Source organism: Gadus macrocephalus, chromosome 9, assembly GCF_031168955.1.
Source record: "Gadus macrocephalus chromosome 9, ASM3116895v1".
Taxonomy (NCBI): Eukaryota; Metazoa; Chordata; class Actinopteri; order Gadiformes; family Gadidae; genus Gadus; species Gadus macrocephalus.
This window is the reverse complement of record NC_082390.1, coordinates 16,858,706-16,869,637: the sequence shown is the minus strand read 5'-3', so window position 1 is coordinate 16,869,637 and position 10,932 is coordinate 16,858,706. Positions and strand designations below refer to the sequence as shown.

Genomic DNA, 10,932 nt, shown 5'->3' with positions numbered 1-10,932 from the left:
GAAGAATCACATCTTCTCCACCATTCCGCCAACTTTGCCTCGCTCTCCTCATGCCTCGCCTGCCCCCTGGCACTCCTCTTGGAAGGGGTGTCTGGGGTGGTGGAAGAGGTGCCTGGGGTGGAGGAGCATGAGGGAGAGGTGGGGGGGGCTGGTGGCAGTGGACTCAACGAAGTCCTGAAAGAAAACGAATAAGGAAATAGGAATTATATGCCAGAACTGGTTGATATGGCCATATGTTATGTACAATATATAATAGCTATGTACACAATATAGTACTGCCAAAAAATACATTGATTAACCATGTAATATTACTAATATAATATATTAGTATAATAATACTTATAGAATATTACTAATATAATATATATTAGTATATATATTACTTATAGAATATTACTAATATAATATATTAGTATAAAGCTTATTTTTAACCTGGAGTCACTAGAACATGGAAGATCATCATACGACATGATATCCAGCGAGATATCCCGAGAACCGGGGTCGAGCGGCCCGCGAAAGTCGGCCACGGACTTTCGCGAAAGTCGGCCACAGACTTTCGCGATCTTCCGAGAGACCGCGGCCGGGCTTCGAAGCCCGTAGCCGGGCTGCAGAGTATAATTAATAAAATAATTACTAGTTAATTACAGAGAAAACACTTACATTTGTGTTTTTCCAATCCTGTCGCATCTTTTCGCCCTCCATCTTGTCTAGGATATTTCTTGATTTTCCGTTTTCTCGCAAGGTATTGTGGGAGCAAGTCAGAACTGAAGCGCTTTGAGGGTGCCCATCGAAAATCTCAATTTTGAGGGGATGTTAGCCCTCCCCCTACCCCTTAAGCTACCTTTAAACTGGTATTGGGACATGGCTCCACGGCGCGTGAACGCGCAACAGCAAGGGTTAGGGCTGAGATTTTGAAGCGAGCCAAGTAATGGGATTCAACCTTAGTACATTGATCTGAGACGGGTTGGTGGATTGAACGTGTTTTAGTAGCAAAGAATGGCCTGCGGGGCAGTATGTACATTGTTAAATACATGAATAGGCTTGAATTTAGTAGTAATATGGAGGTTTCATATTTTTACAAAATGGATTATGTGAACAGGCTGAATAACAATCATGTATATTACATCTATTGCAGGAGTTTAGCTTGACATTAACCAAGATAAAGGACAATTAAATGAACCGCACCAAACATGTAGAAGTCAATGTGGGATTTTAATATATAAACAAAAACACTTGACAGAAGTTGAACACAATTTTGTAAAGGAAAGCAGAGGAAAACTTTTTCCCAAATGAATCTTTTCAAAATGTCACCACCATTCCGAAAGCAAGTGAAGAGGTTTGTGTAAAAGCAGACCTCCCTGACCAGCTCTGTCCCTGACACTAAACCCTGACTCTCAACCCTAACGCTGAACCCTCTGAGGGCAGGAAGACGCGTCTTCAGTGTAAAGGTTTGAACCACAGAGAAGGAAAAAAAGAGGAAGCAGTAGAGAGTAGTGAAGTAGTGAGGTTAGTGACAGACGTGAGGGAAAGGCGTGTGGAAGCACACGGTTACATGTGGGGTCAAGAAGATCACTCCCACTGGAGGTCATTGATCCATCAGCCTCAGACTGCTGAGCTCAGCAGGTCTTCTGGAGGACGAGGCTCAGATGAACTGAGGAGACGGGACCAGCAGGATGTCAGGATCAGGGCGGTTCAGCTCAGCTGTGTCTACCCCCGACCAAACAGTATCAGGTGAGGTTCAGCTCAGGTGTGTCTGCCCGGACCAAACAAGGACATTGATTAGGTTCAATATTCAAAAGATGCAACATTATCTGAACCAAAGATAAGTCATCAAGGAGCAGGCAGGCTTTAGGGCGCCTTGCTCAAGGACGCATCACTGTATTCTGAGGACTTGAACCCGGCACCATTGGTTTGAGAGTTGAACCCCCAACCCCCTACCTAGTCCACTATGTCCAGATAGATATAGTCCTGGTTCTCCTCAGGATTTGCCTTCCAGATGTACGGCTTCTCCATCAGTCCTCCAGATTCCTGGTCTGGTTACAAACGCAATTTGTCTCTAATGAAAGGTAACAAACACAGTAGTAGTTTGTCTATGATGTAAGGTAACAAACACAGCTGTATTTGGGCTCTAATGCAAGGTAACAAACACAGGAGTAGTTTGTCTCTAATATCAGGTCACAAACACAGGAGTAGTTGGGCTCTAATGGCGCGTAACAAAGTAGCAGCTGTAGTTTGTTAAACAACCACAGTAGTATGCCGTAACTTAAAATAATCCTGCGTTACAACAAGTCCAATCCGTTTATTTTATGCAAACTTACGAGGATCCTGGTTGGTAGAGTGATGTCGTCCTCCAGAGTATTGGCTCCTCCATCAGCTCGCCTCCGCTCCAGAAACACGTTCTAGTAAGAAAACAGCGGTAGTTGGTTAACGCATGTCAAAGTAACAGCTGTATTTTGCCCTTTAAGTCAACCATGTAAGTAAGTAAGTTTTATTTATAGAGCACATTTACACACAGCATACACTGACCAAAGTGCTGTACAATAAGATAAAAATAATAATGATAATTAAAAATAACAATAATAATAATAATAAATAAAGATAAAAAGTGAATAAAATACAACACCACAACAATACATAGAGGTCATAATAATACAAAGGGGAACATTCATTTCCAGGGCATACCACACAGACATGAACAGGAGGTAGGCTCAAAAGGTCAAGGGGCAAGGAAGGCCAGGGAGTAGAGGTGGGTTTTTAGCCTAGATTTGAAGGCAGAAATGGAGGGGGTAAATGTAAGCAAATACAAACTTACGAGGAATCCTTGTTGGTCGACTCCTAGTCGTCCTCCAGCGTCTCAGCTCCTCCAGCAGCTCTCCTCAGACAGAGTCCTGGTCTGGAACAAACAGCGGAAGTCTTGCTTCAACATATGGTAAACAGATGTAGTCGTCTGGTATATATGGTACAAACGACGGAAGTTTGTGGTAGCAGTATTCTACGAGAAGTGGCAGTGAGTGTGACGATCACTTCAGAGTCAAGCTCCATCTACCCCACGACAGACGTCCTTCACCAGGCAGGCCCTCCAGCAGCTCCTCCACCAGGCAGGGCTTTCAGCACGGATCCTCCATCAGCTCCTTCAGCACGGCTCCTCCATCAGCACGGCTCCTCCATCAGCTCCTTCAGCACGGCTCCTCCATCAGCACGGCTCCTCCATCAGCTCCTTCAGCACGGCTCCTCCATCAGCTCGGCTCCTCCAGACATGGATTCCTGGTCTGGTTACAAACAGTTGGTCTCAGCAGTAAATCACCAACATACACCTACTCCTGCATCTGATGTTCACTTGTGAAATAGAAGACAAATTTAAACACTTAAATTAGACAACGTCTGCAGATTGTCGCGTTCAGCAATTCATCCACTGCGGTCGTAGCAGCACTAGTAACATTAATGGCTCATATGACTCACATAACCCCCGTATGAATGAACTAAAATCACAGCTTGGCACAGATTTAAAGTCATAAGATGATCAAAACCAGACCTAAACGACCATGGATTTAAGTGTTTCAGATGAGCTTGGTGATGGTTCCCCTCTGGTCCGGTGCTGCAGGCCCCTGGTCTCCAGCCTCAGTCTCCGGTCCACCCTGGCACCACAAGCCTCCGGTCCCCAGCCTCTCAGCCTCGCCTTTCAGTTACAGCAGAAGGTTTATATCAGCATTTGCCCAACAATAAACTTAATTGACTCATCTGAAACCGAGTTACACAATTAATTGAACTATTATTTTATAACTCAAGGCCAGAAAAGACTTGAGACCAGACATGAGCATCCCGTTTTTTGGGAATGAAGACAGAGCAGTCCACCTGTTTAAAGAAGTGGTTCAGGCCATGCATTGAAACTGACCTGAGAAGACTCTACTCACACACCAGAGCACTGACCTGTTCTGGAGGACTTCTGACAGGAGGTGGAGATCTGGCTTTGGGTGAGGAGGTGGAGGTCTTGCTCTGGGTGAGGAGGAAGACACCTTTGGACAAACTACACGTTACCTTTTTAACCTTGTACAGTTCTCGAGTATCTTCTACTGTAACATGTGGGAAGGACGGCCATTATTTTAGCTTTGATATTATCCAGTTGGTAACTCTGCACCAAAGTCGTTATTTAACGTCATTCCATTGGGTAGGGTTTATCTTCTGTGGCAATTAATGACCGCAGATATTTAGAACGTACAAAAGCTGAAGTAACAAAGAACACTAAGCAGTATTGATATTAAATCAAATATACTCAGCCATATTCAGGTGCTGCGTTCCGTTGAAGAAATGTCAAATTATCTTCCACCTTGAAATTATCTTCAGCCTTCACTGATGTCAAAAATGGGCCCGCAAGTAGAACGCCGTTTTGTACGCAGTGAGAGTCCCGTCATCGTGGTTAAAAGTACGGCGCAACCATCGGAAATTATCAACATATTGTACGACGTACGTGTCAGTATGTATTTAATATCAAACTTGTTGTTTAAGATAGGGGCAACCATTCCAAATGGAAACCGACTGAAAAATATTTTCCGTTGGCAACGGCTTGAGGTTACGCAAATACAATCCAGAACGTTCCGCCTGATTCCCCTCAGGGGACTCCCGTCCAACTAACTGCCAGGTGGTTTCTTATGGATTTCAAGACTACAACGTTCTATGCTAACCATTGGGACTAAATCAAATGACCGCACTCAGAAACTTCCACGGCGGGAAGCACAAACCGTCCGACTGGAATCCGAACATTCCAGCCGGAACCAACCAAAGAAAAACAGAACCAGCGCCTCACCTTGAGCTGAACGGAGGAAGATCCTGAAGTCCAGCGATGGTCTTCATTAAAACACAGCCAACAGACTTACCTTGAGGAGATCTGTTTGTTGCTGTTGGTCATTAATACTATTCAGTGTACCTTTACATTATTACGCACCCAGTGTGTACAAGTTATATCACTTAAAACCGTACGAAGAACCAAACTACCATGTTCGTCCCACAACAACTTTAAACATAAAATCCTGGATTCAGTCAATACAAAAGCGTGTCTACATTTTACAATTATCTAGTTTATTCAGGGTAAAAACCATACAGAGCAAATCTAAACGTTGATCTCACAGCGAGCCGACCATAGCCCTGCAATGTCACCCTGACCGCCTCATCACCAACAGCAAATCATGCCAGCCAGCCAACACATGTACAGCTCCAGTGAGAAGTGGGCTTCTGAGTGAAAGGACTGCCAATGATAAAAAGAAGCCCAATTCTTGAACTAACCAACCATCTTCATGGTTTAAAGATTTACAGACATTCCATTGTGTTCTAATCACCTTTGTCTGCTCCCTCATTACTTATAAAACTCTACATCTCCATCACTAGAGTGTTGCATCCTACTCATGGGGGTGTGGTCTGAGTGAGCAGAGATGCATGCTGGGATACAGTGCTGTCTGAAGTCTTCAGTTCTATAGACACGCCCCTCAGGAGAAACCAAGTGTTTGAGAATCTGTCGTGACATCAGTTACATGAGCTGGAATATCCTTCAAGATGGCACCAGGATTCTCAGAGGAGAAAGGCCAAGAGGAAGATGTGTGGGTTCTTCCTCTCAGCCAGTGGAACACAACAACGGTCTTCATCAGAGTACCATGGAACACTTTCAAACAGTCACCTCTTTACACCTTGAAGCCCCAGCGAAGGTTTCCTTACCTCCTCAAGAGGAGGTTAGAGCACAACTTCAGCTTGAAGAGCGCAACTTCAGCTTGAAGAGCGCACTAGCTGGAGTTCCCGGAGTGGTTCTGATTTGAGGGAACCAATCGCTCAGCTAGTCCTGTCCGAAACAAATACAGTTCAGCCTGAGAAGACGTGCAACTGAGAGCAAGACAAGATCCACAGGGCTCTCCATCAATCCAGCCAGGTAGGAAGAGCCGTCCGATTACAGGTCTGAAGGTCATCTTGAATATCCATTTCGGTCCCTTTCCAACGTCAGACTCTCCTTGTGGAATGCCTTTAGGTGTCCATCCTCCATTGATCCTGATCGGTGTAGTCCTAGTTTGAAGTCACTGATCTGAACACGCCGCTTGCATCCTTTTACACTTGATTTGGATACTCTCCTTCCTGCCCAGTGTGTTGGATATCACTCCGGAGCGTCGCTCAGGGCTCTTCATGTCTACTGGAGGCCCTTAAGTAGACATGTGGCCGTCCATCAGGTATGATTTATTTGACCATTCCAATATCCCAGGCCAATCACACAGACCCCCGCATGGACATTATCACTGTCAAAGCAAGCCGGACACACACACACACATAGAACCCAGGACAGGCACGTAGAACCCCATGCCAGGTGTGAGTCGGAGACACACACACACACACACACAATAGAACCCTAGCGATGCTCAAAAATCATCCCTCTCATGCCAAACACACACCACTGAGCCATAAAAGGCCAAACAATCACGCAGGGTAAAAACCTCATGCCAAATAACATTCCATCATCCCCCCAGCTCTCCTGCCAGGGCACCCATAACAGAACAACCAATGTCTCCAGAGACGTAAATTATGTACAACATTCTTCAGTGGCGTCCCACATTGGTGATTGATTATGCTTGGCGTCTCCAAAATGTGTCCCAGGTTGATTCAACGTCTCTGAGGTCATGCCTTTGTAGTCCATTGTTTTCCTGAATGACGGGCCTTCACAGATGCAAACGGTGCAGCTTTAGTCAGCCTGAGGACAGGAAGGAGGTAATCTGTTCAGAAGACCACCCAGTGGAGGGGGGTGGCTCTTGAGGAGCAGGATCCATATGGGGATGGCCCCAAATAAGACCTTCTTGGAAATGAAACTGTTCCTGAGGAGTCACGATGCCTGGAGGAGACTGTTGAATGTGTTCCATGGTTCTCTGTCAGACTGAAGTTGTGTTTTAGTCGTTGAGATGAAGAGCCCCCTCATCTCCCCCTGGTGTTTCTCCTTCTGAATCCCTGAGTCCATTTTAAAGAACATTCCAGTCCATGTAACTGACGTCACGACGGTTTCTCAAACACTCGGTTTCCCCTGAGGGGGCGTGTCTACAGACCTGTAGACTTCAGACAGCTCTGTATCCCAGTATGCACCTCCGCTCGCTCAGACCACACCCTCATCAGTAAAGCAACACTCATGTGTTGAAGATGCAGAGCAGAGTAGAATGAAAGAAGACTGAAGATATCAGAACCCAACCCATTACTACAATTCACTGGAGCCTGTAACCATTTTAACAAATCATTAAAACCAACATAAACCAAACACCTAAGTAACCCTTGAACCAATAAAACATCCTTACTCAGAACAACCTTCAGGTAACAGGTTAACTCACCAGGAAGCCAAAATACATCAATGTGCCCAAGAGTAATGAGAAATTAATGACTTACAGTTTGCAGTTCATCTTCATGGTTACGTTGGGATACTCACAGAACTGCAGTTAAATATCCATGATAGACCTTTGAAGGAAGGAACAGTTTACTCATGGTCCAAATTTCCAATGAGTAAAACCACCACAATCCCAGATTTCCTTCACACATTATCAGTGATTTATATTCAACATGCGCGCGTGCGCGTGTAGCTTTCATCAAAGAGACCAGAGAGACTCATTGGTTAAACTGGAGTCATCGCCTTCCACCACACCATACAGACACACACCAATATACCATATAGATTCACACCATATGCACGCACACACCACAGATACACTCATATAGATTCACACACAATATTGATACACACAACCAGTGGAGGCTTCTCCATTGAGGAGAGGGAGGAAGATCCTCCTTAACATTGTTGAGAATAAAAAATGTAGATTGCCCAGACTACTGTAATGAATTAATGCCCTTAAATATGATTACTTTAATGCCTTTGAATATATAATGTTAGTTTTCCTGGGTAAAGGGACATTAGCACCCCCTATTGCCTTTTGACAATTACTTCAGGGAAGAAGGTCCTCCCTCAGCCTCCGTTGACTCCCATTCATTTCCCAGAAAGTACTGGCGGCCGGTGAATAACATGGGTTTCTCCTCTGAGTGGGTGTGACCTTACAGGCGTCTGATTCGCGCAAAAATCTAGTCGCGCTGCGATTGGTTCGCCACTATGAACCAATCAGCAGGATCCCTGGCTGCAGTGTTGCCAGATTTCCCACCAAATTGGGCTACTTTTAACCGCTTTAGGCTAGGAAAATTATTATTGGGCGGGAAATTTACCCAATCTGGCAACGCTGTGGATAACAAACAAACCCGCTCTGCCATTGCCGCTCAGTCTAAGAGACGCAAAGCAGGTGAAATCATCTGAAGCAGGGGTTTTCAAAGTGTGAGAGTGAGCCCCCCCTCAGAGAAAAAAAATTCAGCTGAGGCCTGTTTGCTAATGAATAATGGCAAATCTCCAACGTGGGCTGTTCATGGTTTCCCTGATGTGAATAGGGCAACCAAACGCTGCGACTAGTGTCAAGTTGACGTTGGTGCTGCTATGCGACTTTCCTTGCTAGGCACCATGCCTATAGATCAGGTTGAATCTAGAATAATGTTCTCGTTCTTTTACTAGTGTGCTACTCTGACCGTTCTGTTTCATATTGTCGAAATGGTGTGGAAAGAGTGAATGATTCAGAGCATGATGCATTTTAAATGGCATCACTTTGTCAGTCTTTTCTTAAAACAATTGTACCTGAAAATAAACATAGCTAAATTACAACCAATAACTTCATTCATTGAGGGCAAAAATAGATCCAGATTTTTTTTATTTACTTTTGCAAATCAAGAGTAGGCCTGATTTGACTAATGGGCTTTGCATCCTTTCCTTCTGCCCTTGTAGTCCATTTCAAAGACATGCTGCCCACCAGCTTTCAAATTACAGTGATGCCACTGGTGGTGGCATTGTATCAAATTTATTCACATAACTATCCCTCCCTACCATTTTGCAGTTCACCAAAACACCCTGAAACAACTTGAGTCTCACATTCTTATGCCACCATACACCAACAGTGCAAGCAGGCCCATGGCAACCAAGCGTGCAGTCCTTCCTCCCTCACTTTAAAAACGACCTGCCGCCACTGCACACAACATATAGATACAAACCATATGCACACACACGCGATAGATACAAACCATATTTATATACACGCACACACCATAGGTATACACCATATAGATACTGTGGTACCCCGCTCCCCCAATGAGCCGGGTTCCAGGTACGAATCACACATTAAGCAAGGTTTAAGTCGCACTAGGCATTTATTGCATACATCTTACACAGATTATACTTACAGTCTCTTGGGCCCTCCGTGAGCCTCTAGTCGCTCGCAGACCCGAGCGCTTCCTTCTCTCTCGCTCCCGTTCCTCCCAAATACCAGTCCTCATGCTCCTTTTAAAATGTCTTCCTGGCTGTCCAGCCAGGTGTCTCCCATCTCGCTGATTGGGGTTCAACGGGCGCTCTCCGTCGCCGGCTGGTGGATGACGGTATTCCGTCCTGGATGAAACCTCGGGTCCGTCCAGGCCGAGGTTTAAGGGGCGGGACGCCACAATGCACGCACACCATAGATACCATGGGTGGATTACTGCACGGGCACACCGGGCACATGCCCAGGGGCCCAGGGGGGGCCCTGCGGCTCAGGGGGGCCTTGGGCCCCCCCTGAGCCGCCCCACAAGTTACTAACAGTGGGGCCCAGGGCCCCACAAGTTACTAACTTTAATGTTGCATTGTCGAAGCAATCAGTAGAGAAATGCAAAAATTCAAGCGAAAACAGCAATAGTAGGCCTATTACTACTGAGTAAATAAATTAATAAAAAGATCAATAGGGGGCACTATTTAAGTTTTTGAATTTGAGACTGGTCACGAACAAGTCACTGTCATTTAAACATGGAGCAACGGCGAACTCAGTGGAGCGTTGAAGCAATGCATTTATTCAGTTCAGATCATTTAACAAGCCTGGAGATGATGCAACCCCAAAAGGACTGCTACGAATTATACTCGATTGTGGACTGCAATCTATGTTTCCAAATGTGTATGTAGCGCTACGGCTTTTTCTGACTCTGCCCGTCAGTAATTGCGAAGGGGAGCGGACATTCTCTCTTCTGTCCAGGATAAAAAATGAACTGAGGACGAAAATGTCACAAAAACGCCTCAAGGCACTTTCTCTCATGGCAATTGAGAGCGACCTTACCAATGCACTGGACTTTGATGATATCGTGGAGGATTTCGCACGGAACAGAGCCCGGAAAAAATGCATTTCATAGGTGAAATGCATTACTGTCGGAACCAAAGTGCCTGCCGGTGTTCCCTGGGATCCACGCAAGCGAAGAGCGTCTACATTCCGATTGGCTGTCAGTGTTTGGTCGCTGAAGCGCGTCATGGTCATTTGCATAAAGTTAAAAAGTTTTAAACTTTTTTTTGACGCTCTGGTCGCTCAACTTTGGCCGCTGGTAGCGTTGGTCGCTTTGCTCGCTTTGGTCGCTCTTGCCCATAGAAAGTGAATGACTTCCGGCGATTTGGTCGCTCAATTCGCTTCTGGTGTGTCGACGTAGGCTACAGTAACTGTACGTCCACACCAGGAGCGACCAAAGCGTCAAAGACGCTTTGGTCGCTGCGAATTTTCGCTGCGAATTTTTCTGTTCGCTTTGGTCGCTCAAGTCGCTCATGACGTACAATTCAATTATGCAGACGCATTTAAAGGAGCCGTATGCGTTTAGTAGGCCCTACAGACAGCCATATCAAATATTGAACTCTCCCATACACCTTGGCCATATTGCCGCGACGGTTTTGCTTGCTCGATAAAGTGCTTCGACAACAAGTAGGACAGTGATTCCCCCCAATATAAAAATCCTAAAATGTAGGCTAATTACAACCGAGAACAAAAAACCCTGCGTGCTGTAGTAGTTGAAATATGTTTCACTGATCTGGATCTGCAAATCATGATCTGCACTCAT

General features: G+C 45.4%; 1 long non-coding RNA gene across 5 annotated transcripts; it reads right to left on the bottom strand.

Annotated features, from left to right (window-relative positions):
* Positions 1–1,193: 1,193 nt before the first annotated feature.
* LOC132464696 (uncharacterized) lies at positions 1,194–9,474 on the bottom strand. 5 transcript variants are annotated; one of them, XR_009527327.1, is made up of 8 exons: positions 9,274–9,474; positions 3,893–7,464; positions 3,141–3,269; positions 3,047–3,086; positions 2,813–2,893; positions 2,319–2,399; positions 1,939–2,056; positions 1,194–1,753 (listed from the first exon to the last, which is right to left on the bottom strand). It is a non-coding gene; the product is annotated as an uncharacterized LOC132464696 (long non-coding RNA). The 5 variants fall into 5 exon arrangements; XR_009527326.1 differs by having other exon boundaries at positions 3,047–3,269; XR_009527330.1 differs by having other exon boundaries at positions 1,939–2,033; positions 3,047–3,269.
* Positions 9,475–10,932: the final 1,458 nt, after the last annotated feature.